Below are 14,166 nucleotides of genomic sequence, written 5' to 3'. Positions count from 1 at the left end.
CTGGATGAAGATGATTGCTCCTTGTCGGTTCTTGCTGGTGTTGAATAGAATTTGCTCACCTGCCGAATCTGGCTCTTTCGTCCCGGACTCTCTGTGTTGCAGGTATGGCGGCTACGGCTGCCACCGCTGCAGCCACAGCCACAGCCGCGACTACTGGCAAGTGCTCAGATCTGTCTCCTTGACAGGATTTTCCCTCTCTGGCCTAACTCTCTGTACTGTGATGGAACACTTGTGATTCTCTGACTTAGGACTGTTCACTGGAACACTAAAACTGCTTTCTATGCGAGAGTTGTTTAACCTCCACTTTCTCCTCTGCTATCTTCCTGGAACTCCAAGACTTCGTCTTATAGCCCTCCGCTTTTTCATCCCTGCAGCCTTCCTTGATATTCTCACAAGCAGCAGAACAATAACTACTGCTGAGGGAATGAAAACAAGAATAGAAAGAAGGGCCACAGAGGACAGCATGGTACCAAAACCCCTTTCTGTGATTGTTAGTTCCGTCAGGGGGATGTCATGGTGCACATCTGGGAGATTCTTCACAGCACAGCTGAATGTCCTATTGTCCATCAGGTTAGGGTTGCTTATGCTTATGGATGCATCCCCTTTGTATGCATTTCCATCCCAGGAGATCTGATCCAGAAAAGTGCCTGCTGTGGTTGGGTAATGGAAAGACTGATAGTGAAAAATAGATTTGGTGCAACTGCTGCTGGGAGGACGGTACTTACAGTCTATGGTCAGTTTGTCAGTGACATATGAAGATGACTTGAAGGTACATCTCAACTTGACATTTTCTCCAACATAACCTCGTATGTCAGCAGCTGCACTAATCCTGCAAGAGTAGGATGCCTATCAGGGCAGAGAAGGTGCAGCCCTAGTCTCAAGCGGCTCTGATCAGCAGCATCCCTGCTGCTCCTCAGGTACCTGCCTAATTCTTTCTGATGGAGGCATAGAATTCCATTGTGTATATTTTCTTGATCCATTCATATACTGAGGGGCATCTGGTTGGTTCCATATCTTAGTTTTGCTAAATAATGCTGCAATAAACATGGTTGTGCTGCCTTCCAAAGTGGTTGAACAAGTTTACACTCCCCCCAACAATGCAGGACGTTCCCTTTAACCACATCCCCTCCAGTATCAGTTATTATTAAATTTGTTGATTATAGCCATTCAAACTTGGGTGAGGTGGAATCTCAACGTTGTCTTGATTTTCATTTCTTTTATGGCTAAAGAATTTGATCATTTCTTCATGTATCTATTGGCCATTCCTATTTCCTCTTCAGACCTTTTTCTTTAAGTCTTTAGCCCACTTATTTATCGGGCAGTTTTTCTTTGAGGATTTGTTTTTGGAGGGTTTAATTATTTGAGGTCTAATTATATGTTAGATATGAGATCCTTGTCCATTGTAAGCCTAGTGAAGATCTTCTCCAAATCCTTGGGCTTTCTCTTGATCTTGATAGCTATGTCCTTTGTCGTGCAGACGGTCTGCAGTTTCATGCAATCTCATTTGTCCAACCTTTCTTTGATTTTATGTGTGTCTGGGTCTTTATTAAGAAACTTTTGACAAGTGCCAAGGAGCCCTGGAGTTTCTCCTTTTCCTTCCTGTAATGTTTTCAGGGTATCTGCTTTGGCTCTGAGGTCTTTGATCCCTTTGGAGTTGATTCTTGTTCAGTGTGCTTTATAAGGGTCTAGTTTTAATTTTCTACAGGTGTGAAACAATATATGTTTTATAAGTCTTTGTCCATCTCTGTAGAGCCCTCCACAAGTTTATATGTATTTGTAGCTTGGGAAAGGAAATAAGAGTTAAATCAGGACAGTTGGAGGCTATGGTTTATAGGGCTCATTTGAGACCCTTTTAGACGGAATGTTAACTTTTTCCATCTGATGTACTACAGATGGCAGTCTTGGTACAGGAATTGAGTAGACTGCTATTGGATAGGAAGCTTGTACTGATTCCTCCTGACTTTCCCCTGAAGACAAGGAGGGTGAAGTAGCCATGGGCATGAATCCGTGTGGGATTTGCAATAAATATCTATTGACTGTGTATTTCTAATTTCTGTTGCCACAGGCAAATGAATGAACGGATTTTTCCTTTCGTACTTTAGCTGTAACTAGATATTTTTCATTTTCTAAATCTTATTTTATTGTGAAGATTCTATAGAAATGCTACAGATACATGAATAAGGCAATGAGTACATTTCTAGTCAAGCATTGTTACCCCTTCCCTTGTTTTTTTCTACTATCCCTTACCTTCCCCTCCACCCTTCCCTACCCAATGTTGTAAAGTTCATTTCTAACATACTGTCCTATGGATATCATTGTTGCAATGGGTCATCCTGTGTCCTTGTTTCAGCAATTTGTTATTTTGGTTCCCCTCCCCAAATTAGAAAAATGTATATACAAGGTGCACGGTATCAAAGTCAATTCAAAGTCAAATGGGGATATATCATAGGGGGAAGAATATACATAATATATTTAAAACAACAACAACAAATGAGCCCCAAAATATAGTAACTTGTTTATATACAACATTTAGTCTAAAACTCCTTAGACATCTTAAGTTTGGACTATTTCTTTTATTTTCTGCCAGTCCTGTGGTTTGAATTTGGGCACTCTACTGCTTAAGCCTCAGAGTGCCACTTTGAGCTTTTTCTGAGTAGTATATCTTATATAGAGTGTGATTACTTTTCAGCCTGGTCAGGTTTCAAATAATGATCCTTAGATCTCAGCCTCTTGAATATCTACGAGTACAAGCATGAGCCACCAGCACCTTGCTTGAATGATCCCACAGTTTTAACTACAGATTTTTCATATGCCCTACCAACTATGCTTCCTGATCCTTTTTTAAAGTTATCTCTAAATAGCTTATGGAGGATTTTGAGCATTGCTTAATCATTTTTTCACTTTTATTAGTATATACTAGTTGCACACTCAGAGGTTTGATGGAGTTACTTCCACACACGCATATGATGTACTTGCTCATATTCACCCTACCTTCCCAGTGTCCAGCCCCTTAATTCAAGGCCAAGAACCACTGTACACATGCAAACATTCACTGACACTCTCAAACACACACACACACACACACATACACACACACACACACACACACACACACAGCAGAGCAATTAGCAAAGGATATAATGTGGACCAGGAACTGCAAGGAAACATGGGAGGGTAGATTGTCTTTTCCCAGTTCCTCTGCCTTCGTCCATTCTCTGCTTTTCCTTAGAACAATTCAAGCCTTACACAACTCACATCTGTCTGTTGTGAACAACCTGAGCCTGGATTCCAGTTTGCCATTCATAGGAAGCTGCCGTTGCTTGGATAGCTGGCCCTCAGAGTAAGCAGAGGCTCTCAGGTCATGTTTTATTTTTCCATGTGTAGTGTGAATGCAGGCCTTGAGACCGTAAGCAGTATCTTGAAGTGTATTGACATCTGTGTTGAGCTACAAGACTCACCTCAAAAAACAAGCAGAGGAAGTGGGATGCAAAGTACAAATCCTAAACCAATGGACCTATAGGTGACTGAGAGTCAATTTCCACATTACTGGAGTAAATACAAGGGCAAGTCCATTTGAAGAGGGGTCTCCAACCATTTCATGGGCCCACATGACATGTCTGGCAGAAAGCCACTTGTGTGTGTGTGTGTGTGTGTGTGTGTGTGTGTTTGTGTGTGTGTGTGTGTGTGTGTGTGTGTGTGTGTGCCTGAAGGCGGGTCTGGGGCTCAGGATCAGGCTGGGTGCTGCCTATCCTTATGCGTTTTTTGCTCCAGCCGAGTGTTCTACCACCTCAGCCACAGCTCCACTTCTGGCTTTTTTGGTAGTTGATTAGAGATGAGAATCTGATGGACTTTCCCACCCAGGCAGGCTTCAACTGTGACCTTCAGATCCCAGCCTCCTGAGAAGCTAGTATTAAAGGAGGGAGGCACTGGCACCTGTAAAGAAGCCTCTTTTTGGGGGGGGGTTGTCCGTTCGTGGGGCCTGAACTCTGGGCCTGGATGCTGTCCCGCAGTTCTTCAGCTCAAGGCTAGCACTATACCACTTGAACCATAGCGCCACTTCTGGCATTTTTTCTGCTTATGTGGTGCTGAGGAATCGAACCCAGGGCCTCAAACATGCAAAGCAATTGCTCCACCACTGAGCCACCTACCCAGCCCAAGGAAGCCTCTTAAATAACAGATCTATTCATAGGGAGACAGTAAATGCCTCAGTCCAAGAGATGGTGTTGAGTTTTCATGTTTTAAAAGAATAATTACACTCAATAGCAAAGTATGAAGTAATATTGAAGGAAAGAAGACAACAAACTTTCATAAATCTGGGGTTGTGAAAGCCCATCGAACATGAGACTTTCATATAGGAATAACATCTATGTGGCAACATTGAGGCTCACCCATGTGGTCACATGTACTTTTTGAAGCCCTGTTCTCACATGATATGTTTCCAGAAATCTGGGATTCTGCTCTGTAGAAGATGTTTCCCAGTCACACTGGTAATTCTTAGTTCTGTTTTTCACACTTCTCATCCTTCATTCTTAGTATTATCCAAGTATCTTTTCCAATGCTGCTCCAGAAGATGCTTTCAATGTTACTGTAAGGATTCATTTAATAAGAGAAATATGTTTGAAGAACTTTAATACTTACATTAATAATATCATTACTAATAAAGACTAATATTCAAGAACTACTTTAAGATCAATAAAACATGATTTGGAACAGCTATGTGGCTTTGATATTAAAGCTGATAGCAGACATGTATTCCTAGACCATGATGAATCTGTATTTATTGCAATCTTACAATAAAAAAGTTCTTAAGAAAGAAAATGTCTTGATAATATAAGCAACCCAATAGTTGTTGAATAAGACATATATAGTGAGGACGTCTGTTGAGCTGGTACAAACTGGTTCTTGCTCTGAAAGCATCACCTATCTGTTCTGAGGGACAATCAGGGTTAAGAAGGGACACATGCTTCCAGATGACTGATCTGCCTAGCATTAACTGCATAAGTCCATTCAGGCCCACAGCCCTATAACCAATATAGGACAATCTTCAGAACAGTCATCTTGTCTTTCAGATTCAAGCCTGTAATCCTAACTCATCAGCAGACTGATACCTGAGGATCACGGTTCAAAATCACCCTAGGCAGCAAAGTCTGCAAGATTCTTATCTCCAGTTAACCACAAAAAAGCCACAGTGAGAGGTATAAATTGAGAAAAAGGAAAGGGGTGTAATTGTCCCCCAAAAATGGATTCTTTACCTGACAACTGTTTAACTGACTTAACTGTTATCCCTCTGAACATCATCTTCCTAATAATATTTTTTTAAAGAAAAGGAAAGATGGGGCTGGGAAGGTGGCTCAGTGGTAGAGTGTTTGCCTTGCATGCATGAGGCCCTGGATTCAATTGCTCATTACTACTTAAGCAGAAACAATGCTGGAAATCACGCTGTGGCTCAAGTGGTTGAGACTAGCCTTCAGCTGAAGAGATGAGGGACAGTGCCCAAGCCTAGAATTCAGGCCCATAACTGGAAAAAAGGAACAAAGAAAAAGAACTAAAAAGGAAGAGAGTTGCTACCATGCTCAATGGCCAATCTTCTAATCCTAGCTATTCATGAGGTTGAGGATAAGTGATTGAAGCCAACTTGGGCAGGAAAGCCTGTACGAATTCTATTTCCAATTATGTCCAAAAAACTAGAAGTAGAATTGTGGTTCCAGTGGTGAAGTAGTAGCCTTGAGGGGAAAAAATAAACTTCAGGGATAGTGTCCATTTCCTGAGTGCAAGCCCCAGAATGGCACAGAAGAAAAGAAGAAAAGACATTATGAACTTGGTTTATCTGTAACTGTGATGCCTTTGTTACAGACCATTATGGACTGAAACTCTGAACACGGCATACTAGGTCTGGAATTTTTGTGCACAAAATGTGTGCATAACCATCTTAACTCCTTCGCTATCCTATAGTTGCAGGTTTCATTATCTTCTCACCATGGAAGAGGCTTCAGTATTTACTTTCTCTAGAATACCTGCTTCCTTGTCCTCTGCTCTTTACTCACTGACAGCATTATTTTACCTGAGAACACAAGGAGGAGAATTGGCAAGACCTTGAAAGAAGAGAAGTTGCTAGAAGTGGGTGAGATGCTTGAGATAATGCCCAGGACCAGGTCAGAATTTTTTTGTGACGACTTGCCATGGTGTGTCAATCTTTATCAATATGCTGAGGATACTTGGACATGAAGAGGAGGCCTCAATGCCTACTGGTGTCATTCAAACTACACAGATATAAGCCAGCTAATAATGCTCTCACTTTCCCAACATGGAGTTTTGGTCCCTGCGTGTCAAGGGAACTCAGGATCAAGCATGGACAGCTATCCACACATCAAGTTGTGACCTCTACATTGTTACAGCATTGAAAGCAGTTCAGCATGAATCACATGGAGCTTGTCAAAATCATTGAAGGGATGGGAAAGTGCTTCTATGTTGTATGGACCAAAGCAGACAGATCACCATACAAGTTTCCTTTCAGAGACCCCACTTCTGTTCAATGGCCAAGAGAACATACATGAAAATGAGGAGGTATGTATACCCCTATGTTTCTAAACTGGACCCTTCACTGCATGATTTCCCAGAGCTTATGGAAACAATGAAACTAAATCTCTCGAAGATCTGGCACTGAAGTCCCACAGAGACCATTGCCTACATCTGTGAGGAGAGCATAGGAGTTAAAATGGCCTGTCAGAGAGGGGAATACCCACAGAGTGTCTTCACGACATCTCAGGCATCCAGGATTCAGATAATTTTGGGGAGGTAATGAAAGCCTCTTTGGTGTGGATGGTGAAACATTGAAGCAGTTGGGACAGAGGATGGGAAAGCCAGTTGAAGAGTACATGGGTCCCATCAAGTCCCAAGATGGGCAGATCTACTATCAAGACAGCTGGACATTGTGATGGATATGTTACATAATTGCTTTTGCTCATGGACAAGTCTTAGACACATGTTATACTACAGCGACTCTGTTGTCTACTACCACAAATGCATGGAAGAGAGATAGAAACTTGATACAGTTGCTGACATCATCAAGATCATCCTAAGGAAGAACTTGATAGGCATTATCATCTGATTGTGTGTCTGGGTGACGGATGGGGAGATGTGTATGTGTGGAAACTAGGGCTTAAACTTTGGGCCCTGAGCTTCTTTGGCTCAAGACTTGCACTATAGCTCTTAAGCCATAGCTCCACTTCCAACTATTGTGATATTTTATTGGAGTTTCACAAGTACTTACTTACAAGATAAACTTTAATTATGAGGTGATATGATTTTAAAGATGATATACTATACTACTATGCAAATGTAACAAATAAAAATGGGAGTCAAAAAGACACTCTAAGGACTATGTAGGAGGTTTTATGAAAGCCGTGAAGTTATATCTAAAAAAGTGTTATTAGAGACTTAAACAACAGTGCTAAATTTCTTGTACCGGATAAAAGAATGCAGTCAGTTATTTCTGTTTAAATGTCTAATATTATTTTTCTCTTTTTACTGTGTTTGTAATACATGCTATTAATATTAATAGGTGTATTGGACTCAAGCTGAGCTGTTGAATCTAGAAAAGTTTTGAGAGGTTGAACATCACCTCAATAGTACTCTGAAAGGTGACAGCTGGCCATGGAAGGGTTAAAACACAGCTCTGGAGAGGGTTAAACTATTGCCCCTTCCATAGTGCTTTAAAGGCCTTGAAACCTGGGGGATAAAAGAGAAGTCTCCTTTCTCAAAACAATAAGGGAAACAGTGTTACTCACTGTGGTGGCTCTGATTGTAATATTGATGCTTCATTTTTGCATGTATCCATGGTAACCTTCCCAGTGTGAATTCAAATAAATATGATTGCTTGTGTGACCTGGAGCCCAGGTGCCATTGAGCCTTGGTACCCCGGGTCCTCATTGATTTTGTTCTTTTTGTCTACACTTGTCTGTGTATTTTCTAATATTCTTCAGCTTGGTATCCAATTGCACTGCCTTGGGTTACAATTAGCGTCAAATAAGAATATTCTTGAACTGTAAAACATAAAAAGCTTGCAAACTTTCTTATCCCAAATGGCTTCAAACCACAATCCTCAGATCTAAGCCTTCTGAGTAGCTAGGATTACAGGCATGGGCCCCTGGCAACCAGCATGCATCAGAACACTTGATATCAGTGAGATCATTCTTGGGGAATGTCTGCACATCTCAGTCCTCCTCAGATGTTCTTTCCTGTTGCTCAAGCAGAGTCAAAAACTTTCACTCTTTATGTTCAAAATCCTTGAGGTTATTGAACTGACTTGCCCACCATGTACCTCCTTTCCGTAAATCAATATAAGGTTTTACTCCTTACCATCGATTAATTTTATTAACTAAATTAACTGGGATCCACACAGAGGTGACATGTCCTTTTCTGGATTGCATACTGTACACCTATGTTTTACTTTATCTAATACAGTTAACATTACTTACCTTGTTTGATGCTTCTTACTTTTCCCATATTTAATCCTTCTCATCTCTCTTTCCCTTGCACAGAGGGAAGAACCATTTGGAATGGTGAAGAGTGTGTTTTTAGTCATTCTCTGAAAAGCTTTACCAATGGATCCTGATTTCCAAGTCCTGTGTAACTGGCCTGTAAAATCTTGTTCTTTAATCTCTCCTCAGCTTACACAAATGACTAATTTTATCTAAAAAAGGCTATAGGAGATGAGTTTAGGAATTCGTTTCTGGTTATCAGTCAGGAATCCTTATTACCTGGTCACTGTGCATGAGTTGTTTCTGTTTCATTTTTATTTGAATAGAACAAGCAGTGTGTACGATTAGTAGCAGAATTAGACTTACAAGTATTTTTTTTTTAATTCAGGGATAGCAGGCTCTCTTATTTGAACCACAGATCAACTTCTGCCCCACTTTCTTTTCTTTTGGTGGTAAATAGGACAGTGTCCCACAGGAAGCCAAGGGAACTACACAGTATCCTTAAATCTGAGGACGGCAGTTCACAGTCAGCCTGGGCAGGAAAATTTATGAGCGTCTTATCTCCAACTAATCAGCAAAAAGTCAGAAGTGGAGCTGTGGCTGAAGTGGTACAGCAGCAACCTTGAGCATAAAAAAAGCTAAGTGAAAAACAGATCTAGCACTAAAAAATCACAAAATAAATTTTTAAAAAAGTGGAAGAGAGCACAAAGAGTCTATTAAAAATGATAAAATGACCAAGAAACTGGTGGATCACACTTGTAATTCTACCTACTCAAAACACTGAAATTGAGGATCACCATTCCAAGCCAGCCAGGACAGGAAAGACCATTGTGTGTGTGTGTGTGTGTGTGTGTGTGTGTGTGTGTGTGTGTGTGTGTGTGTGTGTGTGTGCATGAGTGTGTCTGTGCCTTTCTGGGATATGAACTAAAAGTATTTGTTTGACCATGTCTGATCTTTTGGAGGTTAATTTGAGATAACAGACTCATGCACTTTCCTTGCTCCTGACGTTGAATCACAATCCGCACAATTCAGGACCCTATGTTAATCTCTATACTTACTTCCAGCTAAACACCAAAACCAAAAACTCAACCAAAGTGCAACTGTTTTCGAGCATGCTATCCTTCAGCAAGATTGGTGAGGCCCTCAAAACAAGCCAGAGAACCAACAAATAAACAAGTGAATGTATGTGAAGAAGAAAAGAGTCAATGAGTTTTTAAAATATAGACGCATACCTTTAATCCAATCTGAAATCTAAAGATCACAGTTCGAAGCCAGCCTGGGCAGGAAAGCCCAACTAACTTGAGTGTGCTAGGCATGGGCTAGAACTTGAGGGTTTTTGCTCAAGTTTAAAACTACTACTTACCGTCACATGTGGTTAAGTTGCGATGAGACTGATGGGCTTTCAAAGCCCAGACTGGCTTTAAACTGTAATCCTTAGATTTTAGGATACTGTGTAGTGCTATTGGTTTCCATGGGACTTTTATTGCCTATTAACCACCAAAAAAAAAAAAAAAGATTGAAATTAAGCTAAGGCTCAAGTAGTAGAGCCCGCTAGCTTTGAAATGAAAAACAAAATACCCAAAACAAAACAATCCTCAGCGAGAGTAACTAGGCCTTGAATTCAAGCCTCCAGCCCCACCCAGCCCCCCCCCCCCAAAAAAAAAACCCTCAGGAGTAGAGTTTTTGTTCGTGCTAGCTTTGAGCAAAAAATAAAAGGATTCAAATGGTTTTTCTTTCTTGCTATTTTTCTTAACATATTTATAAGATGATTTCTTTGTTGCTTTGCATGTCCCTTCCCCATGATATAACCCTGTTTCACTGTATGTGATGTTGTTATAATTTGTGGAGGGGAAGGGAAAAAATTGGTTAAATAGGGATACAGGTGGACCCATTGCAACAATGAGATGTACAAGATGTTATGTCAAAAAACGAACTTTACAACTTTCGCATGGGGCAGGGGTGTGGGGGGATGGGAAAAGATGGGAAGGGGAAAGAGAGGAGGCAACAATGCTTGATAAGAAATGTACTCATTACCTTGCTCAAGTAATTGTAACCCCTCTGTACAGTATTTTCACAATTAAAAAAAAAGCCAAAACTCTCATGGACAGTGAAGTCAGTGAAGTAGTGTGGCCTAAATGTAGCGCTTGTTAGTTTTGATCTAAAAAACAAGCCAGGTGCCTCTGGCTCATGTCTATAATCCTCGCTACTCAGGAAGCTTAGATCTGAGGATGACAATTGGAAGCCAGCCTAGGTTGAAAAGTCCCCTGGTGACTGTTTTGTCCAACTAAGTAGAAGTGGCACTGTGGCTGAAAGTGGTAGTGTGCCTGCTTTGTCCCTGAAGGCCAGTGCGTAGACACTGAGTTCAAGCCCTACAACTGACAAAATCAATCAATCAATAAATTAATTAATTACTGAGCGTAAATGGGTATGCCCTAATAATAAAAGACATGAACTTTCAAAAAGGGGGAAGAGACAATCAAATAAATGAAAAGGTGCAAACGGAGTATATTGAAGCTTTCTAAATAAAAATTGTAATCCTACCTGTTCAGAATGCTTATATCTGAGGACTGTGGTTCAAAGCCAGCCTGGGCAGGAGACATTTTACTGTGTTCAGTACTGAGGCTTGAACATGCTATGCTTTGCTCATGGCTAGAGGTCTACTTCTTCCTACGTGTTGGCTTATTAGATATAATTGTCTCATTGACTTTGTTGCCCAAGACTGGCTTTGAACCATGATTCTCAAATTTCAGTCCTCTCTGTAATGCTCGTGGCTTGCTATTGATATTCTAATCTCCTATTAACCACAAAAGATGCAGAAGTTGAGCTATGGCTCAAGTAGTGAAACCAACTACCATTAAGGTAAACGTAAATAAAACCTCAGGGAGAGTCATCATGACTTAATTTCAAGACTTAACAACCACCACTCACTTAAACAAACAAACAAACAAAAAGAACCTCAGTCACAGTTACCTGAGTTTGAGCCCTAGAAGAAGAGCTACAAAAAAGAGAAACAGCCTGTAGTTTACCTGTGGTCAAAGTTGTAGAGCATGGTAGTTTCAAGAGGAAAGGCAAAACGGAGCATGAGAGCTAGTGCCTAAGAACAAATGACAAAAAAAAAAGAAATAATAAATAACTGAAAAGGTGAAAGAAGAGGTAATTAAAGATTTCTAAATGTTGACTCACACTTATAATCCTGAAGGCTAAGGTCGCTGAAATCTGTAGATCATGGTTCAAAGCCATCTTGGGCAGGAAAGTCCATGAAATTTCCTTCACTGTGTTCAGTTGAGGGACTAAAAGTTGAAGTGTTTTGCTCATGGCTACAGGTCTACTATCTTCTGCCTATTAGTGTTTGACTGGAGATAAGAGTCTCATGGACTTTCTTTCCAAGGCTGACTTTGATCTATAATGCTCCAATTTCAAGCCTCTCTTTACTGTCCTTGACTACCCATGGGACTCTTGCCTCATATTAACCACTTAAAAAAGGCAAAAGTTGAGCTGTGGCTCAAGTAGTATAGCCTTCAATTAAATAAGTAAATCAATAAAACCTCAGAAAGAAATGGGAGGGATGAGAGCGAAAGGCAGAACATCTTACAATAAGCAAAAGGAAAGAAATGTAAATATCACCTGGAAGAAATAATTGTATTGTCAAAGCTTATGGAATTGTATTGTCAAAGATTACAGAATTCACAAAATTTAGACCATGATAATGACAATTTACCTTCTGAAGGTTAAAATACATTTGTGATTTCAACTAAATATTACTTTTCCACAATACTCTGCAATAAGAGAAATTTATGTAATCACCTAGTCACAATAATAATATAAACCTCAGAAAGAGTCACTAGGAATTACTTTCAACCCCCAACTCAACAACCTTTCCCAACAAGGGCCACAAACAAAAATATACTATGAGCAGGAGCTGAGTTTTCACGCTCTGAGCAAAAGCCAAATGAAGCAAAAGGTAGACAGTGGTAGACCTAAGGCGCAAGTAATAAAGCAAGCTACTTTTTTAATTTTAATTTTTATATTTTGTGAACATACTGTACAGAGGGGTTACAATTACATGGGCAAGATAATGAGTACATTTCTTACCAAGAATTTCAGCCTCCTCCTTTGTTTACTCTTCACATCCCTTCCCAGCCTCCCCCCTTCCCTCCCACCGAATACTCCCCCCCCCCCAGGACCAAAGTTGTAAAGTTCGTTTTCAACATGAAAACTTGTACTTCTCATTGTTGCAACAGGTCCACCTCTATCCTTAAACAACTTGTTTTTCCCCATCTCCTCCACAAATTATATCAGCATCAAATATAGTGAAAGCAGGGGTTATACTGTGGGGGAGGGACATACAAAGGAACAAAGAAATAATCTGATAAATGCATTAGAAACAAATGAATGAAAGAAAAAAAATTAAAATACATATCTAAGGGTTCATTTTCCTCACATTACATTATCTGACCTTTTCGGCTTGACTCATACATACACTTGATATTACAAATAAGGGAAACCATGGGACCTATGTTTCCTTGGGCTTGGCTACTTCACTTAATATAATTTTTTCCAAGTCTTTCCATTTTCTAATAAATGAGGCAATGTCATTCTTTCTGATGGAGGCATAGAATTCCAATGTGTATATATACCACATTTTCTTGATCCATTCATCTACTGACGGTCATCTGGGTTGGTTCCATATCTTAGCTATGGTAAATAATGCTGCAATAAACATAGTTGTGCTGGTAGCTTTAGTGTGGTCTTGTTTGTAAACATTTGGGTAAATGCCCAAAAGTGGGATTGCTGGATCATAGGGTAGGTCTATGTGAAGTCTTTTGAGGAAACTCCATACTGCTTTCCAAAGTGGTTGAAAAAGTTTACACTCCCACCAACAATGCAGTAAGGTTCCGTTCTGTCCACATCCCCTCCAAAATCTGTTGTTGTTAGAGTTCTTGACTTTTGCCATTCTAATTGGAGTGAGGTGGTATCTCAGTGTTGTTTTGATTTGCATTTCTTTTATGGCTAGGGAGGTGGAACATTTCTTCATATGTCTATTGGCCCTCCTTTCTTCTTCAGAGAAGTTTCTCTTTAAGTCTATAGCCCACTTATTTATTGGGCAGTTGTTTCTTTGAGGATTTGTTGTTGGGGGATTTAATTTTTTGAGTTCCAAGTATATTTTAGATATGAGACCCTTGTCTGTTTTATGGCTAGTGAAGATCTTCTCCCAATCCGTGGGCTTTCTATTTATCTTGCTAGGTATGTCCTTTTCCAATGCAGAATCTCTGCAACTTCATGTAATCCCATTTGTCCTACCTTTTTTTGATTTGTTGTGTTTCTGGGTCTCTATTAAGAAAATTTCAGCCTGTGCCAAGGAGACCTAGGGTTTCTCTGATTCTGTCCTGTAATGTTTCCAGAGTGTCTGCTTTGACACTGAGGTCTTTGATCCATTTGGAGTTGATTCTGGTGCAGGGTGATATATAAGTATCTAGCTTTAGTTTTCTACAAGTAGTTATCCAATTTTACCAGCGCTATTTACTGAAGAGGCTGACTTTCTTCCATTCTATGTTTTTAGCTCCATTATCGAACATTAGATGGCTATAGGTCTTTAGGTTCATTTCTGGGTTTTCAATTCTATTCCATTGTTTCTGAGGTCTGTTCTTCTGCCAATACCAAGCTGTTTTGATTACTATGCCTTTAG

The 14,166-nt window shown here is 40.1% G+C and overlaps 1 pseudogene; it reads right to left on the bottom strand.

Moving 5' to 3' along the window:
• Positions 1–315: 315 nt before the first annotated feature.
• On the bottom strand, positions 316–4,962 carry LOC138818503 (myelin protein zero-like protein 3 pseudogene; annotated as a pseudogene).
• Between the last annotated feature and the right edge of the window lie 9,204 nt (positions 4,963–14,166).

The sequence above is a fragment of the Dipodomys merriami genome, unplaced genomic scaffold (assembly GCF_024711535.1).
Source record: "Dipodomys merriami isolate MVZ:Mamm:240054 unplaced genomic scaffold, mDipMer1.0.p SCAF_768, whole genome shotgun sequence".
NCBI lineage: Eukaryota > Metazoa > Chordata > Mammalia > Rodentia > Heteromyidae > Dipodomys > Dipodomys merriami.
The sequence above is the reverse complement of the archived record's forward strand: the minus strand, read 5'-3'. Positions and strand labels throughout refer to the sequence as shown.